Genomic DNA, 25,538 nt, shown 5'->3' on the forward strand with positions numbered 1-25,538 from the left:
TTCCAAGTTTGTAAACTGTTCTGGATGAAACTGACCATGCCTGAGCTGTCAGATCAGAAGGAGTGTCATTTGAATAAAGGTGGGCAGATGTGTGATAAGTCTTCGGACCATTGCTAAGATGAGGAACATATTTTCAGAAACGTTCTTGACAGATTCCTGAGCAGCTGGTTTAAGGCCCTCAGAGTCCGGCATTATAATCTTCACTTATAGTTCTCTTGCCTCATTTTCCAGGTTTGTGGGTATTTGTTTTGCTATTCCAGTTCCAGTTAGCAAAATGCATGTTAGACTAGCTTGGCTGCAAAGAAGAATTCTATGTACACTGGGGACAACACCTGATTCCTGTCAGGCTGCCGAACTGGGCAGACATCAGAATCCAAACAGCACCTGGTCAGTGCAAGCAGAGGCATTCTGCTAATGATTTGGACTTGATGTGACGCAGTATGAATGTCATGGATAATTCAGACCAATGGGGAGAAACAGAATAAAAACCACTGTTTAAACACCGTTCGTCCCCCCCACCGCTCCCCTCTTGAGGACTCCTGACCAACAACAGCACAATACATATGCTAACAAATTAAACAAAGCCTTTGTTTAAGTTTCAGAGTAACAGCCTGTGTTAGTCTGTAGAGTGAGTTTGTGTGTGGGGGGGCGGAGGGTGAGAAAACCTGGATTTGTGCTGGAAATGGCCCAACTTGATGATCACTTTAGATAAGCTATTACCAGCAGGAGAGTGGGGTGGGAGGAGGTATTGTTTCATGGTCTCTGTGTATATAATGTCTTCTGCAGTTTCCACAGTATGCATCCGATGAAGTGAGCTGTAGCTCACGAAAGCTCATGCTCAAATAAATTGGTTAGTCTCTAAGGTGCCACAAGTACTCCTTTTCTTTTTGTTTAAGTTTGTTAGCATATGTATTGTGCTGTTAAAGCCATATAAAGAATGAATGCCCTCCCTAGCTGTGTTCTGCTCCGTTAAGAAGCAGAGTGCAGGCCCCCCCCTCGGGGGGGGGGCTAGCCCCAAATCTTTCCGGTACCCCCTACCCGCTAAAAATCTCTTGCCGGTACTGTGTACTGGAGGGTACCGCCCTGTTTGCGCTCCTGATTACTTCTCTACTAAATTATTATACAGCTCTAAGCTTAGTCCTTTGCTACAAAAAGACAGGCTACACTGATCTCTGATAGCTTCATAAACACATGCAGCTGCCCAAGACCTTGCTGCCCGCATTTTGATTTTCCAAGAAGTGCTCAATATGTGGACTATTGAACTAAGTGCTCGAAAAAGAAATAGCGCTCCTAAACTACAATCCTGGATCTGATATTGACTTGCTGTGTGACTTTGACTTAACCTTTCTGTGATTCAGTTGCCCAATCTGTAGAATGTGTCCATTTGTGCTTACTTCCCCCTGAGACTTGGAGTTAATATTTATGCAGGGTATGTAGGATGTAAAATTCCACCCCAATCGGTCAGTCCTGTAGTCAGTCCTATTGAAGATTCCTGAGGAAGTGTTATGTGCCTTAATTACTAAGTACACCTATCAATAAAGGATACAGATCTTCCATTTCTCAAATTCTTGGATTTCCTGGGACAATTACTACCTAGTTATCAAAATAGTTTCCTCCATTCCTTATGGGCAGTAATGTGGTGATTAGCAGGCTTAAACATTTTTTTAAAATGTTTTCACAAACTTCCAATCTTATCTGTCTTGCATGCTTTTGTGGTTTGTCCACCCAAATTAGACCATTCTGAAAACAAGAGGAAAACTGGGCCCTTGAGACACTGAAATGAAGTAGCTGATTAGTCTTGAGAGAACGCTGAAGTAGATAAGCAAAATAGATCAGAAATGTACTCGGGACAAAGATAAATCACTTGGAAGGACCATTCCTCTAGGAGTACAAAGCATCTGACTGGAAACTTGAAAAATATGCTGAGAAATGCTTGGATTAATAAATCAAACAACATGGTTGAGACATGGGCTAAAACTTATCTGGACTATTTAGTTTATCGGTTGCACTTGAAAAATGGAGAGTTTGAGCTATGAAGTGCTAGCAAGAGATTTTTATCTTTTCCTTTTTCTTTCAGTGTTCCCTGAGACAGGATGTTTTTCCTTTGAATTATCTAATCAATATTTTAATTTATTTATTTTCAGATTAATAAAATGCACAGCAATGAAATGGGATAGTGGGTTTTTTTGTTTAGCATATACTATTTAGCAATAGTAATTGATCTGTGTTTGACCACAAAAGTAATATAATAAGCTTTTTGTCTGAAACCACATTTCCAGTTCTTCACTCACTACTATCATGGTGAAACCACCTTTTGATGAGGACACAGCAGCAAAATGAGGACAGACACATGCAGAAAATTAAGCAACAGGCCACAACTTTTATTAAACTTTAACACAGGGGAGAGGTGCTAGCTGCCTATCACCCATACTCTCCTAAATGAGGAATGTAATTGGTTTCACAGGGCTGCTTACCATATAACCTGTAACTGGTTCCAGAGATACAGGGTTCCTTAGCATATAACTGATAACAGGAGAAAGAAAAGGAGTACTTGTGGCACCTTAGAGACTAACCAATTTATTTGAGCATAAGCTTTCGTGAGCTACAGCTCACTTCATCGGATGCATCCACAAGTACTCCTTTTCTTTTTGCGAATACAGACTAACACGGCTGTTACTCTGAAACCTGATAACAGCTTATCCCACCAGGACTCAGGTCTCTATCTGTCCTAGCACCCTTCCTCTGGTGAGGAAGGCAGAGGGTGCAGCAGGGACCTCAGCCCATGAAGGCCACAATGTCTCACCTTATCACATGAGCTCAAAGGCCCAACAGCAAAATCCCAGGTCTTTCACCTTTGGGAACTGTTCATTTTGTTTTCTTAAGTGCACTGGAAACTCTCTGCAAGTTATGATGAATAAACACCACCAGTAACTGAGTAAGGTACTAAACGCAGTCCTGCTCAACCCCTTGTGGCTTGCAGGTGCTGTAAGGAAGGAAAACAAACTCCCTGGTCCTCTGCCTATTAGCCCATGGGAGAAAACATTTCTTCCTGACCCCCTAAACAGGTGACTAGCCAGACCCATAGCATCTATCAGGTTGGGTTGAATTTAATTTTTTTTAAAAAAGAGGAGAGAGAAATTATTTGAGATTCTCTAACTAGGAATAAAACAAGTGTCACTCTACTAGTGCATGTATTGCTTTGCTACCTAACAGGATGAATTATGGACCGTTATTTTCCCATTATAAACAGAGTGTAAGGCACAGAATTCTCCACATCCGAGAGAAGTATATTCTTTGTGTCCTGAGTGTACTGCATGAAGAAACCTATTCTGTGTTAGCTTTGATATATACAGCCTATGGACTAATGGAATAAAAACAAATATTGAAAGGAATGTTTTCAAAAGGATGAGCATCACTTGCTTGTTTAGAGCTAAATTATGCCTCCTGCTGTATGTGTTAGATGGGGAAATGGCTCTGGAAACCACCACCTTCCCATGTACCAGTGTATAATAGTCAGAAACATAATATGGTGTTGGACTAATTTACAAAATACATGGGTAAACGAGAGTCCCATATGTTCACTAAATTCCCTGTATACAGTAAAAACAATGAGGAATCCTTGTGGCACCTTTAGACACTAACAAATTTATTTGGGCAAAAGCTTTCATGGGCTATAACCCACTTCATCAGCATGGAGTGAAAAATTCAGTAGGCAGGTATAAATATACAGCACGTGAAAAGATGGGAGTTACCCTGCCAAGTCGGTGGTCAGTGCTGATGAGGCCAATTAAATCATGGTGGATGTGGCCCATTCCTGACAGTTGACAAGAAGGTGTGAGTATGAAAAGAGGGAAAATTATTTTTTGTAGTGACTCAGCCACTCCCAGTCTTTATTCAGGCCTAATTTGATGGTGTCAAGTTTGCAAATTAATTCCAGTTCTGCAGTTTCTCATTGAAATCTGTTTTTGAAGGTTTTTTTTGTTGAAGAATGGAGACTTTTAAATCTGTTGTTGAGTGTCCAGGGAGATTGAAGTGCTCTCTTACTGGTTTTTTAATGTTACAATTCTTGGTGTCTGATTTGTGTCCATTTATTCTTTTTCATAGAGACTGTCTGGTTTGGCCAATGTACATGGCAGAGGGGCATTGCTGGCACATGATGGCATATATCACATTAGTAGATGTGCAGGTGAACGAGCCCTTCATGGTGTGGCTGATATGGTTAGGTCCTATGACAGTGTCCCTTGAATAGATATGCGGACAGAGTTGGCAGTGGGCTCTGGAGAGGTTTTAGTTGGGGGCTGTTGGTGATGGCTGATGGCATTCTGTTACTTTCTTTGTTGGGCCTGTCCTGTAGTAGGTGACTTCTCGGTACCCTTCTGGCTCTGTCAATCTGTTTCCTCACTTTCCCAGGTGGGTACTGTAGTTTTAAGAATGCTTGATACAGATTCTGTATGTGTTTAGGTGGTGTTTATGTAACCATCGCTTATTTGCACTGTAGTGTCCAGGAAGTGGATCTCTTGTGTGGACTGGTCCAAGCTGAGGATGATGGTGGAGTGGAAATTGTTGAAATCCTGGTGGAATTCCTCAAGGGCCTCCTTCCCATGGGTCCAGATGATGAAGATGTCATCAATGTAGTGCAAGTAGAGTAGGGGTGCTAGGGGACGAGAGCTGAGGAAGCGTTGTTCTAAGTCCGCCATAAAAATGTTGGCATACTGTGGAGCCATGTGGGTACCCATAGCAGTGCCGCTGACTTGAAGGTATATATCGTTCCCAGATCTGAAATAGTTGTGGGTGAGGACAAAGTCACAACGCTCAGCCACCAGGTTTGCTGTGACATTATCGGGGATACTGTTCCTGACAGCTTGTAGTCCATCTTTGTGTGGAATGTTGGTGTAGAGGGCTTCTACATCCATAGTGGCTAGGATGGTGTTTTCGGGAAGATCACCAATGGATTGTAGTTTCCTCAGGAAGTCAGTGGTGTCTCAAAGATAGCTGGGAGTGCTGGTAGCATAGGGCCTGAGGAGAGAGTCCACATAGCCAGACAATCCTGTTGTCAGGGTGCCAATGCCTGAGCTGTTGGGGCATCCAGGATTCCCAGGTTTATGGATCTTGGGTAGAAGATAAAATACCCCTGGTCAGGGGTGTAGGGGTGTGTCTGTGTAGATTTGTTCCTGTGCTTCTTCAGGTAGTTTCTTGAGCAGATGGCACAGTTTCTTTTGGTATCCCTCAGTGAGATCAGAGGGTAATGGCCTGTAGAATGTGTTGTCAGAGAGTTGCCTAGCAGCCTCTCTTTCATGCTCCGACTTATTTATGATGACTACAGCACCTCCTTTGTCAGCCTTTTTGATTATAATGTCAGAGTTGTTTCTGAGGCTGTGGATGGCTTTGTGTTCTGCACGGCTGAGGTTATGGGGCAAGTGATGCTGTTTTTCCACAATTTCAGCCCATGCATGTTGGCGGAAGCACTCTATGTAGAAGTCAAGTCTGTTGTTTCGACTGTCAGGAGGAATACATGCAGAATTCTGTATACAGTGTGTATGTATTCTAGACAGGCTATATATCGTTCCATAGCTAAGGATACAATCATCTTCCATTGTAAACATTCTTTTTAGGCCCTGATTCAGCAAAGTGCTTAAGCACTTTAAACACATGTTTAAGCCCATCTCTATTCAGCAAAGCACATGGTTAAGTCCCATTGAAGTGAGACATTGGCACATGCTTGTGTTTTGGCTTACTCCCTTTGTAGCAGTGATTTGCACGAACATTGCCACATTGTGAAGGCAAAATCTATCCAAGCTCTTGAGATACAGATTTTTTAACAAAAAACAAAACAAAACACCCTCATCTGAAATGTTGGCATGTGAGAACATAAGAGCATTTCTATAGCTCATAGTTTAGTGAGATCTTACTATAGCTCAAGTGGTAGAGACTTGTAGTTTTGCAACTCAGAAACCAGGTTCCAATTTCAGTCCTGTAACTGTGTTGTTTTATTTTGGAATGGGGATAGCCTCTCCATAGTTGAGGTTGCAGCCCCAATCCTAATATGTGGGTGATTTTGATCCGCTTCTTAATTCCAGTTTCTGAAAGTCCTGTTCAACTTCAGAAAGGAGTCATTTAAAAGCCTTAATCTCATAAAGAACATCCTTAAATTATTATTTCTTTGTGTCTTTCTGTCTGCCAATGAATTTGCATTAGCTCACACAATTTGAGACTTACAGCAACATTGTGAAAAATATAGGACAACTTGTTTTAAGGGACCTAGACACACAAAGCTACAAACCCATATATTTGTGTTATAATATATATGATCCTCTGGATAATTATTTGAAAACATACTTACAATCCATTCAAATGCTCCTTAGTAGTTTCTTATGGGATAGGGGTTGCAGGACTTAGGACCAGTAATCACCCTGCAAGAGAATCAAAGTGTCAGTGAGTGAATCAGGCCTTCCTCCTATTGATAAAAGTTAGGCCATCCCAGCGTGGAATATAAATAATACCATGAGACTTAGGTGATCAGTCACCTTTGCTGACATATTGAACCATGAATATGAAATATTCAGAGAGATAGCTGTGGTGATCAATTCTTGAACAGTCCACAGACTGAAGTTTATTTGCACAAAATATTTGTAGTACGAACGTGAACAGCAAAGAAACCTGGGAATGTCACCAGTCTGTAGATAATTTGTGAACAGAAAAGGGCTGAGCCTTTAGAATAAATTCTGACAGCTCTAGACACAAGTCAAAATAAAATTGTGTCAGTAGAAGTGAAAGTACTGTCCTTCTTCTTCTTACTGTAATATGACTTCTGATGTATGTTCTCTCTTCAGCTTGCTGCTTTGCTCAGACATTTTAAGGAAAATTTTGTGACTCAATTACACAGCAGGTGGGGTTTCCATATAGGGTAGCCGTAGAAGCCTCAGTCTGTACAAAGCCACAAAATTCCAAGCTATCTTAATGGAGACATGAGGGAAAACAGACTGTTGTTGCTTTTTTGCCATCTGCTCCATATACTGTAGATATCCCTATCAACAGGGAGCTAATGTCACCACTTAAAATCTCTAGCTGTTCTTTCTTTAAGTACTTTCAATCAAATGAATATGTAGAAGGACACAATTAAAGTTGCTTACTCAGTTATTTACATTTTATATTTTTCTTTTATTGCATTGAATTTTAGTGCTTACAAAAGTGGCTCTGCATGACACTGCAGATCTTTTAATTGCAGTGGAGTGGGAACGGTGCAGACTTCCTACAAAGTTCTGCCAATATGCCAAGCAGCGGCAATATCTCTGCTGTTCCATGCAGATGCTACTAATCTTGATAAACGCATGTATAGGTCTTTCTGAGCCTAATATATAATTACATAGGAATTTGTTATCATAGCACTGTACAAATATTTAATTTATGATGTAAGCCTATGTTGAGATCACCACATTTGTGTTCATTTCTAACCTAACCTACGTTTGAACTAAGGTTTCCAAAACTGAAGAGCCAAGATTTATGCACATTTTAGGCACCATAACTCTGTTCCTCCTGACTTTTCTGACCTAGACTCTTATCCCATCAGCTTCACCAGTAATGCCATCATTGATGTCTCATTTGTCTGTTCCTTCCACAAGCATCTCTGTATCTTTTTCCATGCCACCTCTCACTTCAAAACATAGACGGTCCTCTCTATTCTTGTCTGTAACACCAATGCCCTTTCTCTTCAATTAGGCCCCAATTCAGCAAGGTACTTAAGCACATGTGCAGTCCCATAGATTTCAATTACTTCAGTGGAACTGTGCATGTGTTGTAAGTACCATGCTGAATCAGGGCTTTATTCCTCCTGAAAAGTCACCTCTTTGTCCATCTGCCTTATGTTAGATATGCTTAACCAAAAATATCTAGACCCACCATACCTTTAACTAAATAATTGCATGATCAGGCTGTAACCTTCACTCCCCCACTCATCATGCCACCTATGAAGTTTAGACTTCAGGTGCTTTAGGTCAGAGACTGTTTCTTCCCATATCTTCTGTGAAATACCTCACACATTTTAGGCACTATAAAATATAAATAATAAAAGGCTTTTCATAAAAGTAATAAAGACATATGTAGAATTTACTGAGGGTCTGGTCCTACAAGATGCTGAACAACATCAATTCCTGCTTTATCTTGAAGGACTGGGCCCTAGGCAGAGAAACCTGTCAAAGCCTAGAGCAGGTCATGGAGGCAGTGATAGTAGGCAGTAAGTTTTAAGGTGAGATTTGAAAGGAGAGAGAAATGGGAGTTCCAAGTGGAAGACTGCAGTATGAATGAAAGGGGAAGCTGCCTGTGCTCTTCCTATTTCTCTCTTCTTCCTGGTCTGTCTGTCTCCTTCCCCGCTCTCAGCAAAACGTAGTAGGAGGAAATCAAGGCAGAGACATCTTGGAAGTGATGACAAGAAATATGCAGTAAGTGACAGGAATCCACTGGACAGGTGCAATCGGGGCCAAGCTGTGGGGGGAGTAAGATGACTTTAGAAGAAGTGAGTAGGATGGAGAGGCAGGAGCAGTGAAAAGCAGGGAAGATGGAGAGGAGAAGGTTTAAAGTGTTCAAAGCAAGCAATAGCCAAGGAGTGAAGAAGAGTGAGTGCTTGCAGATGGAAGGGGCTGATTACAAGTGACACTAAAGAGGAAAAAGTATCATAACTTGATCAAGGACTTGGGATAGGGGAGTGTAGGATGTGATATGTAGAATGTATATTTTAGGTGCTGGGACATGTGAGAAGATGTCTGTCTGCTTGTCTGTCAGGAAGGGAGAACAGCTAGGTGAAAAGCTGAGCTAGCAACCTGATCAGGTAAATAACTAGGTCAGCAGTTCAATCAGGGGGTGCCCAGCCAATCACTCGTGGGCCATACACAGCCCACCAGAGCATTTCATAAGGCCCGCAGGTTGCTTCAATGCAATACACCAATGGCCGTTTCATTAGTGTTTTGTTCTCATCTTTGCATCATTTTAGTTTACACAAGTGTGTAAATAGATAATACTGTACATAGGTTGTTTCTATCTAACAAGCTGATCTTAAAATATAAATCAATACAGGTGACTTTAAATCATACTAAAATATGTAGAATCTGTTTGGCCCACACAAGGTTGTGCTTAGGTTTATGTGGCCTTCCTGTGTAATAAGGTTGGGCACCACTGAATCAGATGAACAACTGGGTCAGCAGTTCAATCAAGTGAACATCTTGATCAGTAACCTGATCAAGTAAACAACTTGGTCTGCAGTCCAATCAGGTAAACAATTAAGTTAGCAAACTATTCTTAGTGTTAGGCAGAAAAGTGTTTATACAATATATAATGAATAACTTTGTAACGATGTATTTAAGGCAAGTACCTGAATGTGGGTGTGTGCTTGCATTTAACCCTATGCTGTGCCCTGTTTCGGTGGACTGATCACTCTCTGAAGCAGTGAATAAACAGCATTCTTCTTCAGCTCAAGAGTTTGTGAACCTGTGCATTCTGGGTATTGGGGAGTGAAGAGTTAAAGATGACACTGAGGTTGCATACTCAGGAGATGACAGGAAGGACGGTGGAGCTGTCAGCGATGATAGATGAGGGAAGTAGAGGATCAGGATTAGGAGGGAAGACAGTGAAGTGTGTTTTGAAGAGAGTGAATGATGTTCAGTTGGATCTAATCCATGCAAACTGGACAATAAGAGGGCACCCTTGCTTTGTATAGTTTAAAAACCCTCCCACAAAACTTTCAGAAAATCCAGAGCTTGAACATACATGAAAGGAAACCACACCCACAAGGCTCAGCAAATGTCAATAATACTTGGAATCACTTTAGTAGTTCAGTTTGTTTAATAACATAGCCCTTGTCCCATTGGCACTGCCTTCCTTGGAAATGGAAACCAAAATAAGTACTTTGTAAAGATTTATTTTTGATCCGTTCCCTCTATTCCAGGAATGTCAGCGTTATGGATTAGTGGGGGCCTATGAAAACATACCTTGATTAGAACCATGTTTCTTTAAAATAAGATTTTGGAGATTGAAGTCTTGGTTATTTTTGTTATGGACTTGTGTGTGTGATAGTTTATTGCTGACTTTTTAAAGCAGGCAATATCTTATTAACAAAATGTGATAGGACCCTGAAGTTTACCAGCATTAGAATGATCAAATCTTTCTATAGTTAGAGAATTATACCACTTGCTTTTTCAGTTTTGCTAAGGGATGTATAGCAGACTATTTCCCAGTTTTCTCAGTTTTTTAAAAACTCATGATAAAAAGTATTTTATTTGGGCTGGATCCCAGGAACAAATTAGAACAGTTTGAAGGCTGCTGTAACTTGTGTAGGCTGCCTCTGGCCCCAAAGGATCAGTATAGCAGCTTGGCATAGGGGCGTCCTGGCTATGTACTACAGCCTTCTGTCAAACTGAAGGTTGTTGGCAGGGGTGAAAGTAATATAAAATTTTTACCAGTACAGGGGCCCGGAGCAGGGCCTCGGAAGGGGTGGGGCTGAGGGTCAGCCTCCCCCAGGCAGCCCATTTGCGCTACCTGGCCCGCGCTACCTGGCCCGTGCCAGTAGGGACCCTACTGGCAGGGCCGCCGACAAGGGGTGGGAGTGGGCAAAAGGGGCAGCAACGTTTTTTGAGGAGGGTCCTTAAAGTGCTGCCATGGCAAAGGACCCTCCTTAAAGCGCTGCATTTAAGCACTTTAACATTGCTGCGTATGGGCCCATACCACCTTCTTACCGGTACCCCGTACCAGCCCACTTTCATCCCTGACTGTTGGTTGAAGCATTGTGCTCAAAGTTATCTTCCTATTTATCACTAACATCACAGCCTGGTATTAAGAGCTGGAAAATGCTCGGTCAAGGCAAGAATCTAGAACTAGTTGCAGTGGGGAAAAAGGGTACTAGTGGAAGAATTTGAAGAGGCTGATGTGAGATGGTCCAAAGGACAGGTTAGGATGAGAGCATTTATACAAACTAATGTTCACTTGTACTGAACATTAATTTACTTATTTTACCTTTCCAACCACCATGGAAAGACAAATCTTTGTGCAGCTCTCAGTCTAAATCAAATGTCTCTTGGTTGCATTACCTTTTGCTGTTTCTGGAGGGTATGCTATCTCTGCTATTCACTCCTCAGAACTCATTTTGACATTTTTCTTTGAGGGGCTGCATAATTTTGAGCTGCCTTTTTCCTCCTCAGTTTAAATTGCACGTTCTGTGTGTCAGGCTTGAAATAGCACGTTGTTTTAAATCAGCATCATCAACAATAACCTTGCCGACTATTGTGATTCCATCCTCCCTTCGTACTTACCTTAGCTGCATCTCATCATCAGCTGACTATAATTAGGAATAGTATAATAAGGAATATAGTTGGGCTATGGAAGCCTTAGTTTAACTTTCTTAGTGCAACCCAGGAGAATTTCCCTTGCTAGTGCTCATAAAACTGACTTGCCTTCGCCAACTGCTCTGTATTTTCACTTAATAGCCAGTATTGGGATGCAGTGTGATGCCATTGTCAGGTGAACATCCTGATCACTTGCTAGAATGCTGCTGCTCTTGGATGCCAGTCATACCCCTCATTTAACTTCTATACGGACTGTGTATATGAAATACTCAAGTGTATTTTCTTCATATTATTATGACAGCTTTTGGCTTTTTCTGTTGTAGTGAATATCAGATCCCCCCTATACACACACCTATAGCTTTAAAAAAGTTCCTATCTAGGGTGACCAGCTGTCCTGATTTTATAGGGACAGTCCTGATTTTGGGTTTTTTTCTTATATAAGCACCTATTACCCACCACCCCCACCCCCGTCCTGATTTTTTTACATTTACTATCTAGTCACCCTATTCCTATCCCTGGCTGTAGTCACCTCTGCCATGAATTAAAAATAGTCTCCTAACTAAACAAAATAAGACCGCTTCTCCTCACCCCAGTGTAACAATCATTGATGAGAACAGAGCCAAATGACCCTCCGCCTTGCCCCAAAATGGCAGCCTTTCTCATAGTTCTTCATAGTTGTTAGGATGGGCATCCCCACATAGAGTCCTGGGCAGTTAGAAGGTGTTTTTGTGGAACCATTGCTCCACATTGCTGGCCCCTTATTGCTAACCTAGGGCTGTTGCTTTTTTTGCAATGAAATATGTACAAGGCAGGCTAGATTTTTGCCATCACATAAAACAGTAAAATATTAATCTTGTCTTTTTGTGCTGTCAGACTAGCTGAATGCAGCTGTCACAAACTTTAGGGTACCGTTGACATAAGGACTAAGTATTAACTCTCCTATTTGCTCAGTCACAGGGCATTTTCTTTGTCAGTTTATATGTTGCTATTGGTGTCCTGACGTTCACATCTGAATTCCACAGTGGCTCGTGTTCTCTTTTGTATGCTTGTCGTTTTGAAGACTATAATTTTTTTTATTGACTGGTTTGTCCTAAAGGAGCCTTGGCAAAATCACAGCTAATTTAACATTTTCTTGCCAGTGCTTTGGTCCTGAAGTGCGGTAACGTCTACTTATTCAGTCTGAACCACAGTGGCTCAGAGAGCTGATTTTTATGATCACATCCTTAAACTCCAATATCTTCCACCATCAGGGTCACGTATCCTTCTCTGATTGTGTTCCACATTGCTCTGCTCCGTCATCCATGAATATAGGTTTTCTGTGCCTTCTATCAAGAGCTTATACTAAGTGGGCAGGGGGTGGTCTTTATCTTATTTGCTCCATTTAGTTTGAATGATTCTGTGAAGGGGAGGGGTTGCTTCTTGTCTAAATTCTAGAGGTCTATTAAGAATGTTTAAGTTCTTAAGTTCAGAAGGCTAGAGCCAACTGTATGTCTTTTGGGGTCCCAGGGATAGAATCCTGTTTGTTCACTTACAGCAAGGATGTGCCAAATAGTTTCAAACAAAACCAACCGTAAACCATGAGTTCACATATGTTCACATAAACGCTTCTCCAAGAGCCAGTGTGGTCTGCTGCAACCAACGCAGTCACTGATGTCTAGCAATACTCTAGAATAGTTTCCTAGCACACTTGGCAAATTTTACTGGACTAACTACAGGGGAATTTGTACCTGGTGGAATCTAAAAACAGTTGTTAGCCTGAATCTGGCAGATGTTGCCAGACCTGCTGGGATGATCACACATTGAGAATCTGAGCAAAGAAGGCCTAGAAAAGCCTAGAGAGGTAGATAGTAAGAGGAGTGCTTGTATAATGTGTGTGTGTGTGGGGGGGGGGGATTGATGAGTAAAAGGAAACCTGGGGTGGCACCTAATAATGGGAAGCAGTGCTCAGAGACTCGATTGTAGTGACAAGGCTTAAGGGGATCAGGGTCAAGCCTCGGGTTAGGAAAATTGGGGTTTAGATAACACCATGACTAGCACCTTCAAAATATCAGATAGAGACAAAGAAGAAAGAAGTTGAGGGGGCTGGGAGAAGGAGACAATGAAATAGTTGTGAGATGGGTAGAGACAGGTGAAGATCTCAATGGGTTCTAAAATGCCTGCCGCAGACACAGAAGTAAAGCTCTTGCCAGAGTACTTACTCTATCCATAAACCTATGGAAACCTACAGAAGCTGGGGTAGGGAAAGCTAAGGCTGATGCTCAGTTAGTCTGCAGCACTGGTCACCCACCCTCTTCAAATCCCTCTTCCAGACGCACTGTGGGCATGTGCACGCCCCAGTTCTGATGTGCCAGCAATGCACGCTGAATCCAGATTCTAGTAACCCAAAGCTTACTGGACAAGATTTTCAAAAATGCTCAGCACTGCCATCTGGGGCCAGGTTTTTAAAAGAGCGCAGCTCCCATTTAGGCACCTAAATAAAGGCAAGACTTTCAAAAGTGCTCAGCTCCCAGTGTGATGCTGTTATGGCTATATTTTCAAAAGAATTAGCACTCAGCCTGCTGAGCTCTTGAAAATCTGGCCTGATTGGCAGGGGCTGAGCCCTTCTGAAATGTGACTGTCTAAATTGTCATCTCATTTGTTTGTACAGATTATACATGCCTGTGGGCTGAGTCCTTGTCTCCATGTTCTGTCATCTTCAGCTTTCTCTCAGTGGGAACTTGTGGCACACACATTGCCTTGTTTAAACAGAGAGAGGATGGTTTACTTTATACAAAACAATGAGAGAGCATCTGAGAGAGCATCTGACTAAATAATACATGATACTTGGGCAGTGCGTGTGGGTGCAGGGCCAGAGGGGAAGGAAGAAAGCAAATGAACTTTGAAAATAACGTATGGCCTGTTATGCTTGTCCCTGTGTCATGGCCCATAATGGGGGAGGACCATTTTCTTTTGCTGTCCATAACTCAAACTATTATTTGTATAGTTCCCTAGCTGAGATAGGGACCACAAAATGTCCATCGTCTCTAGTGGGCCCAGTATTTCACCCATAGTGAGAGACAGTTCTAACCCCCCACCAAAAAAAAGCTTACAGTCTTAGTAGAGAAGACAGACCTGATGGGACAGAAAAGAGAAATACTGTACAAAGAGGAGAAGTGACTGGCCCAGCCTCATGTAGTGGGTTAATGGAAGAGTCGTGAGTACAATGTCCCTTCAGGTAATAATAATTAAATGAGGTGCATCTCTCAAAGATTTTCCGTCTCGGAGAGTTTTTTTTAATTCTGTTCCTTTACAGACAGGTTATCAGAATAAATGTGCATAATGAATATTATGGATCCAATCAGATGTATAATGAGTTGTCTAAAAGTTGTGATGTACTGACGAAGGTGAGTGAATCATGCCTGGCTAATGCAGTGCATTAATAGATCAGCTATTCAAGGTGCATTGCAAGGGTCATCATTAAGGATGCATATTGCATGCATGATGCTTCTATCTTTGGCTTAGTCTGTTCCATGGGGCACTCAGACACCTAGTGCATACAGATACAACAGCTTTTCAGCAAAGAGTTACCCTATTCACTGAGCTCCTAAATATGCAATTGTTGCTAAGGTTACTTCTACATTGCACACCTCTGGTGGTGGCAAATAGGGTCCATGTAGCTACATGCCACAGTGAAAAGCAGGCTACATCTACACTGCAGTGTGTAGCTACATGTGTCAGGGAAAGGCTCTGGCGGGGGGAAGCAGCAGGGAAAGGCTTGGCAGCAGGGAGCTGCCAGAGTCTTTCCCTGCTGCCTCCCCCTGCCAGAGCCTTTCACCATTGCTGGAGCCTTTCACTGAGGTGTGGAAGGGCTCTGGCAGCTCTCAGCTGCTGGAGTCTTTCCCTGACACAAGGGAACTGCTGGAGGTTTTCCTCACCACAGGGAAAGGCTCCTGCAACAGGGAGCTGCCAGAGCTTTTGGGCTGTAGCCGCTCCCTGTTGTAGATGTCTTCCCTGCAACAGGGAAAGACTCCGGCAGTAGGAAGGCAGCAGGACATTACACTGCTAACAATAGCCGTGTAGATGGGGAGGCATGGCTTGGGGAGTAGAGAGCCCTGCAGGTAGGTACATACCCACATAGGTATATAGTGTCTTTATTCTACTAGCCTAAGCCATGCCTTGCCATCTACCCTCCTAGGGGTATGTGTAGTATATGTACTCTGCACACTCGTTTTGGCAGTGTTTACATGTAGGTGTACCCTGAATGTAAGGGGGAAACTATTCATGGTTAGAGAGGTTACTTCCCTTATGAACTTTAAGGCTATTGGGCTAAGACCACTGCCTATCATGCAGACCAGTGTTGTCTCATGGTTTCCTTCTACTTGCTCCCCCGTCAGTCTGCCGATGTCCATCCATTGTCTCTTGTTTCATACTTAGATTATGAACCATTTGGGGGCAGTGACCCTCTCTTTATTCAGTATTTGTACAGCAGCTAGCACAATGTGGTCCTGATCCATGACTAATGCTCTAGGCACTACAGTAAAACAGATAATTAATAATAGTAATGATCCTAGCACTTTAGCCAATGGAAAAACATAAAATAATAAGCCTATAAAATCCCAGAAGTTACAGCTATGTGTGATTTTAAGACTAGGCCAGATTCTGTCCTCAGTTACGTCTCTTGCAACCCAGTGATTTTTGAGGGTGTAACTGAAGGCTGACCTTGGCCCACAGTACATAATTTGGGGGTTAGGGATTTTTTTGGGGTAGGTTTGTTTTTTAGAGTGCTACTATCTACTTGTTTGTTTTATTTAAGGAAATATCTTGAGAATTTTAAAATCTCTCATTAGGATTTTAGTCAAAGATATTTTAAATATTTTTCCCTTGGTTAAATAGTTTGCTATGGGGCAGAAATCTGTGGGAACATTTGTCATGCCCTAATTAAAAATGCAGTTAGTTTTTTTTCAAGTAATAAACAAATCACCAGGGTTCATTTGCTTAAATGCCAGATATTTAAGGCAAGTGTATGCTTATCTCTCAAACGTACTGACTTACTGAGATAGAATGAAGTCATGTAATTGTATTGAATGACAGTGTGCAGCCCTACATGCTGAATAGTAAGTGCTTATGCTAAAGCCTAATCATTGAGGCATGAATCACCTGGCAGCACTCTTGCCTTAGGGGTAGACATTGTGATGTCAAGTCCTACAGCAAGACTTGGGTTCAGACTGAATATTAAAATGGCAGTGCACCAGTAGTAGAATACTGTCCTCTTGGAAGTTCTGTCATTCAGATGAGATGCCAACCCCTAAATCCCAGCATGATACCTCAGTGGGCTCCTGGAGCTGCTTTCCAAAGAGACCATGCTGTAATCCTTTGACTTGATTTTTGCCCTGCTTTCCAGCTCTACATGGCCATACACCTCCCACTTTTCCGTGGTAAGTGACTTCTCCAGATCCTTCTCCTCCCTCTCCATCTTCAAGCTGCCTCTCTCCTTTATACAAATCCACATCTAATAGTTGAGGGCAAGTGGCACCTTGGAAGATGAGGCCCTTGCTTACATTGATTTGATTTTAGTCACTCCAATTTGTGCTCTTACAGTTGACGGCCTGTTTTTTCATAAACCATGAATGTGCAAGGGCGATCATGTGCTTCTGGTCTTTTCCCATTCTAGCTCCTAGGTGATAATCCTTCGACTAGACATAGCCCAACCCACACGTTAGTGACAGGTGGCAGCAGTCCCTTTTGATTTCTCCAGGGAAAAACTGAAGACTTATAATTAATTGTTTAATCAATTCTTGTTGCTCTAATTTTCTTTTAATTACATGAATGTTCTCCTCTGAACTCAAGATAGCATTCAAGCTCAGAGAGTTTACATGCGAGGCATGGTTTCCCAAGTGGAGCTTTGGCTGCAGTCAGATCCTATTCTGGAACGTCAATAGTTCTTCTTCAGCCTGGCATTAATAAGTTGTGCAAAATGTGAGAGTCAGGGTGCATTCCGAGAGTTCAGAATGAGTACTCAGAAAGTGACTGGCATGCAGCATATCTCATGCACATATCTCATTTGCAGGCTTTGATAAAAATGTTCTCATCCTGCTTCATCAGCTCCCGTGAAATGTTTGACATTTTTTCCCATGCCTGTTGCATTTGAAGTTTCTTTTTTACTCTGTATGTTAGACCAGGATGGTGTAGTGGCTATGAAAGGAATTCAGGGAGGTGCTTAATTACTTCACAGGTATTTGTTCTGGCTTGCTAACAACTGCCCATTAATGTGCTAAAAATGCTCTTCAGTGCAAACACTTATAACAGGAAAGAAAACGCATGTGCAGGTACCACCTCCCATGTTTGGTCATCTCTGGCCTTGCCTGCACTAGGCAGTTGTACTGCTTTTATGCTAAAAGTGGTACAACTCCCCTAATATAGATGCACTTATATCAGTATATAGGTGCTTTACACTGGTTTAGCTCTTCTCATAAGTTCCAGTGTACACTTGGAAGGCTTTGCTGGCATAGCTATGCCAGTGTACTATACCACCAAAGCAGTCCTAGTGGGGATGTGCTTTTGCCAATGTGGCTTTTTCCAGTGCCATTCACCTTCAACCTCTGTGCAAAATAAGCTAGCTATACTGGCAAAAGCTGTTTTGCCAGAATAACTTCATCTATGCTAGGGGCTTCTGCCAACGCAGCTATATCAATCACAAACTGCACCTCATCACACCACTGACCGACATAGCTTTGTCGGCAAAAGTTTGTAGTGTAGACCTGGGCTAACTATATTGGTATAAGACCCTTTTTTAGTGGTATTACTGCTTCCATATAGAACTTCTGCAGGTAGTGGTTAGAAATCACATCCTTAAAATAGATACACCAGAAAAACTTAAGTGTAAACCGCCCCTAAGGCAGGGGGTGGACCAGGAACCACCCCTACCCTATTCTTTGGCTTGGTCTATACTGAAAAGTTATGTCGGCATAACTACGTTGGCCGGGGGTATGAAAAGACCATGCCCCGATCAGCATAGCTAAGTTGACAAAACCCCCAGTGTAGCAGCAGCTATGTTGATGGAAGAGGACTTCTGTTGACTTAGCTAGCACCGTTCAGAAGGCGTGGGTGGATGTGATCCTATCCTGATGGAAACATTCTTGTCTGTGTAGGCTGAGTCTGCGCTAGGGGACTATATTGGCATAGCTATGGTATAGTCTCTGTAGTGTAGCCATGGCTTTTTTCAAGTAACTAGCAGCCATGATGTGTTAGCAAGGAGCAGGGCCTGTACTTTATACCTATAGTTGGCCATTTTACCGGCATTCATGTGGCTGTGGGGGAAGGGTGAGAAGCAGGCCCTTTTGCACAGTCTCTTCCCACCACGCTGGTGTATCCACTGTGGGGCGAGATAATTGGCCCCATAGTGATTTTTGAAATCAGAAATCATGGGTTAGATTTTGCTCTCAAATAAAGTATTGTAAAAAATGCTGCATTAGGCTTACACTGCTGTAATGTCGGGGCTGAAATCCACTCTGTACATCAAGGCATGCATTAATTTGAATCACATCTGTAGCCACCTGGAGTGTTGTGAAGTGCTTTGAGTGACACTAGAATACAACTTTACAGCTTAGTGTGACTGAAATATTCAGCCATATTGTTTGATACTGTGGACTTGTGTGTGTAGTGTATAATACAGAAACGTGTAATTCCCCCTCACCACCACATAGGAAATCTTGGCCACGCCATCATCCACCAGCCATTTACAGCCGATAGCCACTTCATAGGGACTGTTCAAATTATAATTTTGGCATTCCCATTAATCACCTTTACAGTAACTTGCTTGTATGCATCAAGACACCTATGACACCATAGGAACAATTTATTAATAATTAGTGGTTACTGCACTGTTTTTATTTGGCAAAGAGATGCTATCAAAAGAGTGACTGACTAGCAGCATCCCATTCAATATGTACTAATTTTGGTATGTTAAAATAAAAAAAGTCACAACAGGAGTAGGATTTCAGGCTAGATAATAAGCAGTCTGTTATGCACAGCACTCTTTTTTAAGAAATTTCCCTCACACATGGCACTTTCTCCATTGCTTTGGCTGGGGTTAAGTGTTGGGCCTTTCTTCAGACAAATCACTATGAAGTTTTCTGACAAGAGCCATGTCTGTAGTGCTTGGGAAGTGAGGAGGCTCCTCTTTCTCAGTGAGACATCTTGTACCCTGAATAGGTCACTCTGCTATGCCACTGCGATGTATGTATGGTCTTCCAGGTTTTGCACACCGGAGAAAGACTATCTCCATTTTGGCCTCGATATGGCTGCATAATCATTTTCTAAGTGTGAAGGTGTTCCCAAAGGAAAATAGTAAATGTTGATTGGTGGAGGAGAAGAGACCTGTTAGATATGCCAGGGATCTTTAAACTACACTAAGTAGTTACGTAGGCCTTGCATAACTACTTACTGTCCTGTTAATAAAAACCTGAACTCTATTGCATGACACATGAACTACCTCTGAGATCCTGAGTGCTTTCTCCTAAGCAAACGGTTATCAATAGATAATGTGAACTCTTGTGCTTTGCAGAGATTTTTAATGGGGGTGGGGATTGTTCTTCTTTAGCTGCTGATTTTGAAATGTTTCTACAGGCTGGTGTGTGTGTGTGTTTGTATTTAGAAAGAGGGGAGTTTCAGGTAGGGAAGCCAGTTCTGTCAAGCTATGTGAAATTAATAAGACACTTAGCTGGTATGTTGAGAGTTTTGAAAAATAATAATTTAAAGTATTTTTATTTCTGATCACCCTTTTGAATCTGAAATGTATCAAATTGCCTTTTTACACATGTGGCCTGAATAAACCATTGTTGCAGAACTGCCTATGAGTGACAGCCCGTCCTATCTATAGCTTGGTGCTTGTATGGGGCCTGGTCCAGTGTCTGTTGAAGTCAATGGGAGCCTTTCCATTGACTTCAGTAAGCATTAAACCAGACTGATGGTTCTCATCACCTCAATGCCTGAGTGCTTGACGGCACTGATTTTTCTTTACTCGTTATAGAGCAGTGCATCGAAGCATTAGTTCTATTTCTAACATGGACAGGATGATGACAGGGGCTGCACGCTGCCCAATATAGGAGACCCACTGCTGGTCTGCTGCATGGGCAATTGGTAGTCCTGGAGGGAGTGTGCAGAGGGATTTAATGTAGGCTGTATGCATGGTTCATGATCTCTTTACCACCCCCAGGGCAGGGCTAGCAGCAGTATAGGATTGATAAATGTGCCTCTTGCCAAGCCTTTACACCCTCAACCCCAGCATAATTCCTCATGTGAAGGTTGTGAATTTAGCCTTTGTGCAGGGAGTGCTGGGATGTATTTAATACTTGAAGAATTGCATGGACTCCACAAGCAGGAATATAGAGAAAATGTTGGTCAAACTTTGGGTCTGCTGATCTTTCCAGCATCTTTTTAAAAAGTCTAAATTTTGCTGTAGTTGCTCTTAGACCTTATGGGGCCTCATGTCTCCTTCATGTTGTGGCCTAGCAGCCTGCAAAATTTCCATTGGATAACTAAAGCCACATGTGAAAATAACAACTTTTCACTGCACTCCTGTAATTTTACAATTGGTGTGTGTGTGTGTGTGTGTGTAATATATTTTCAAATTTAGTTAAAAGTAGATTGCTTCTTATATCCTCTTCTGTCAAGTTTCAGATCCGAGACCATTTTTTTAGCCAAGGTTCTAATCTAACCCCATTAAAAACTGGTTTTAATAATGGAAATACTGACCTAACTTAAGGCAAATCACACTGCTGTGCTGTGCTATATTTGGAAATGTGGAAAAATGTGTTTTGACAGTTTTATTTAAACATTGGAATGATACATACAGTGCTCCACCAGAAAATTATTAAATTAAAAAAAATAAACATAGGGCTAAACGCTGCTCTAAAATACATGTGAGCCTGGAGTAATTCCACTGAAATCAATGGAGTTACTCCAGACTTAAACCAGTACAATGGAGTGAAGAATTTGCCATCTATTGTATATCTAATAAACACTTTTACATTTTAAATCTTAAATGTCTTTCAAAAAGCAGTTTTGGTCTTGATAGGTTATGGGAAAAATATTAGGTGCATAATTACGATGATTGTATACACCTAATTCTAGCTACCCACTTGTGCACACTGTTATCTAATTTGCGCATGGAATCTCTGTAATTGTTTGTTGTTTGCTCACACAATTATCTGCCTATTTTTGTCTTTAAAAAAATCAAACTGTATTTATGCAATAGAGACGCTATTCACTTGCAACATATGTTCCAATGTTTAAAAAAAATAGCAACCTAAAATTAGGCTTCTCAAGTTTACATTTAAAGTTAATTGGAATTATTAGGTGATCAGCACTTTTGAAAAGTAAGGCAGTTACTTAGTGACTAGGAATGGACATTGTGTCTGCAACTCACCTTTTCTGGATGGGGATGGTCCTAATAGTGTGGGTACCACTGGCCAACAAAATTCTCGCTCATCCATTTTTCTGAGGACATTTCCTTCACCCAGGGGGTTCCACTACCCCACCCTTGGGTGCATAGGATGCTGGAACAATTTTTATAGTAGGGGGTGCTGAGAGCCATTGAACAAAATGGTAAACCCTGAATATGATGGAAACCACTTCAAGTCAGGGAGTGCTTCCACACTCTCAGCACCCCTAGTTCCAGCACCTATGCTTAGGTGGTCTTCCACCTGAAGCCATTGGAGTGTCTCAAGGGGAGACAGGTTTATTTACCAGCCCCTGTCACTCACTGTTGCATCACTGGCTACACCATCTACACATCCAGTGGCGAATCCCAGGATGCTAGAATCGGCAAAGCTTCTGTCACTTTTGAGAAATTTACCTCACGTGTTTGGAACAACAAGTTGCTAAACGTGAACACAGAGGTCACTGTCTATCAGTCTTGTGTCCTTACTGCCCTCCTTTATGGTTGTGAAAGCTGGGTTATGTGCTCCAAGCAGGAGTGGAGAACATAACTCAGTTTCCACTTCCACTGTCTTAGAAAAATCTCTTGGAGATACTTGAGACCAACATGTGACACTGCACCTCATATTCTTCACAGTGATGATATTATGATATGATTATGACATAATTAAAATGTATTTTATGCAAGGTAAGTCATGTGAGGTATCATTGGAAAAGTTATGATTTGATTAATATAATTATCCTAACTGTATGCATGTATCATTTTTGTATCTGAAGTTATGAATATTGACTATGTATCTGTATTTCAAATGCGTTACACCTGGGTAATGCCACTAGACAAGATGCTTTCAGTCTAGATAGTAGGTAGGAAAGGTCCTATCCAGGGCAGTGGGCCATTAGGAAAAAACAATAGGCCTAGGGAGAAGCTTATCTCCCACCTGAGGAGCCTTCCTGTGAACACTCTAAACAGCCTGTGAATGATGGCTGCAATGATTCTACAGGGACATGTGATGAGACCACATATCTCTAGACTCCATCTTGGGATGTCAGTATTTTTCCACAGACCAGTCTGGGAACCAAGCTTTGGGAACAAAGGGTTTGTGCCATATGCAAAAGCTATATAAGGCAGGGAGTGACATCATCTGGTATTCTTCACTCCCCACAGAAGAAGACTCCTGGAAACATCTGAGGAACAAAGACTGAACTGGGGGAAGAGCTGGACACAGGCTAAAGGGATCTTTAGCCTTTGAATGAAACAACTGGGGATTCCAAGCTGTAAAGTAAGTACAGCTTGCCCTTTAAGGATCTGTAGCCTGCTTGTGTCATCTCTTAAGGTGAGAATCTGCTATTCATATCCAATCTATTTAGTATATTAGGTTTAGTTTGTGTTTTTTGTTTATTTGCTAGGTAACCTGCTTTGATCTGTTTGCTATCACTTACAATCACTTAAAGTCTATCTTTATAGTTAATAAACCTGTTTTTGCTTTACCTAAACCAGTAAATTGGAGCTAAGTGTGCGGGAATCATAACTTGGGCAAAAGGCTGTTGCATATTCCTCTCCACATTGAGGGAGGGGGCAAATGCTGTACAGTTCCCTGTGCAGCGCAAGACAATATAATTTTGGGTTTATACTCCAGTGGGGGTTCGTGTCTGAGGGGCTGAAAGTAGCCTTCCCATGGGGGCGCTGGTCAGAGAGCCTGCTTGTAACTGCAGCTGGGTGTGCCCCTACCTGTAAATATGCTGGTGAAAGTGCAGGCTGGAGGGCTTTGTAGCTTGTCACAGCAGTACATTGTGAAAGAGAGCCCGGGCTGGTGGGTTGGGGGTTCAGTGGTACCCCAGTTCCAGGTGGCACCCCGGAGAGAACCCATCACACAACACATCACCAGTAACGAGATCAGTCAGAGAACTGGCTTACAATCTATGCAGACTAAGCTGGATGTTCGTAGGCTTCGCTGGTTGGGACATGTGGAGCACATGTCTCATGATCGTCTGCTGAAGGCTGTGCTCTGGATGAAAACTCGTGGCGAACCGGGGAAGTCCCGGATGACTGGAAAAAGGCTAATGTAGTGCCAATCTTTAAAAAAGGGAAGAAGGAAGATCCTGGGAACTACAGGCCAGTCAGCCTCACCTCAGTCCCTGGAAAAATCATGGAGCAGGTCCTCAAAGAATCAATCCTGAAGCACTTGCATGAGAGGAAAGTGATCAGGAACAGCCAGCATGGATTCACCAAGGGAAGGTCATGCCTGACTAATCTAATCGCCTTTTATGATGAGATTACTGGTTCTGTGGATGAAGGGAAAGCAGTGGATGTATTGTTTCTTGACTTTAGCAAAGCTTTTGACACGGTCTCCCATAGTATTCTTGTCAGCAAGTTAAGGAAGTATGGGCTGGATGAATGCACTATAAGGTGGGTAGAAAGCTGGCTAAATTGTCGGGCTCAACGGGTAGTGATCAATGGCTCCATGTCTAGTTGGCAGCCGGTATCAAGTGGAGTGCCCCAAGGGTCGGTCCTGGGGCCGGTTTTATTCAATATCTTCATAAATGATCTGGAGGATGGTGTGGATTGCACTCTCAGCAAATTTGCGGATGATACTAAACTGGGAGGAGTGGTAGATACGCTGGAGGGGAGGGATAGGATACAGAAGGACCTAGACCAATTGGAAGATTGGGCCAAAAGGAATCTGATGAGGTTCAATAAGGATAAGTGCAGGGTCCTGCACTTAGGACGGAAGAACCCAATGCACAGCTACAGACTAGGGACCGAATGGCTAGGCAGCAGTTCTGCGGAAAAGGACCTAGGGGTGACTGTGGACGAGAAGCTGGATATGAGTCAGCAGTGTGCCCTTGTTGCCAAGAAGGCCAATGGCATTTTGGGATGTATAAGTAGGGGCATAGCGAGCAGATCGAGGGACGTGATCGTTCCCCTCTATTCGACATTGGTGAGGCCTCATCTGGAGTACTGTGTCCAGTTTTGGGCCCCACACTTCAAGAAGGATGTGGATAAATTGGAGAGAGTCCAGCGAAGGGCAACAAAAATGATTAGGGGACTGGAAGACATGAGTTATGAGGAGAGGCTGAGGGAGCTGGGATTGTTTAGCCTGCAGAAGAGAAGAATGAGGGGGGATTTGATAGCTGCTTTCAACTACCTGAAAGGGGGTTCCAAAGAGGATGGCTCTAGACTGTTCTCAATGGTAGCAGATGACAGAACGAGGAGTAATGGTCTCAAGTTGCAGTGGGGGAGGTTTAGATTGGATATTAGGAAAAACTTTTTCACTAAGAGGGTGGTGAAACACTGGAATGCGTTACCTAGGGAGGTGGTAGAATCTCCTTCCTTAGAGGTTTTTAAGGTCAGGCTTGACAAAGCCCTGGCTGGGATGATTTAACTGGGAATTGGTCCTGCTTTGAGCAGGGGGTTGGACTAGATGACCTTCTGGGGTCCCTTCCAACCCTGATATTCTATGATTCTATGATTCTCTGTGGCCAACTCAAGAACTGCCCATGACGCGGAGGAAGGCCAAAGCTCCAGTACAGCGAAAAGGTCAAGCAAAGTGTCAAGAAATTCATCGTTCCCACTGACAACTGGGAAAATCCTGCCCACAGTCGCTCAATTTGGAGAAGCTGGGTTAAGACCAGTGCAGTCACCATGGAGAGACATCAGAGAGCCCAGACTGAGGCCCGTAGGTGAGCCAGGAAGCAGTGTGTGCTTCAGCCTCTATCTGGTGAGCGGACCTGTGGCCACTGTGGGAAAGCTTGCTACTTTCACATCAGGCTCTTTTCCCATACCATTGCTAAGCA

General features: G+C 42.6%; 1 long non-coding RNA gene across 1 annotated transcript in view; it reads left to right on the top strand.

Moving 5' to 3' along the window:
• Window positions 1-25,538, top strand: part of LOC311520384 — a 102,721-nt gene that overhangs the window by 55,335 nt on the left and 21,848 nt on the right. Inside the window, exon 2 of the long non-coding RNA XR_014711572.1 lies at window positions 22,909-23,023. This is a non-coding gene — a long non-coding RNA (uncharacterized lncRNA). The remainder of the gene's footprint in view (window positions 1-22,908; window positions 23,024-25,538) is intronic.

This window comes from Lepidochelys olivacea (assembly GCF_965140295.1).
Source record: "Lepidochelys olivacea isolate rLepOli2 genome assembly, chromosome: 5".
Classification (NCBI taxonomy): domain Eukaryota; kingdom Metazoa; phylum Chordata; order Testudines; family Cheloniidae; genus Lepidochelys; species Lepidochelys olivacea.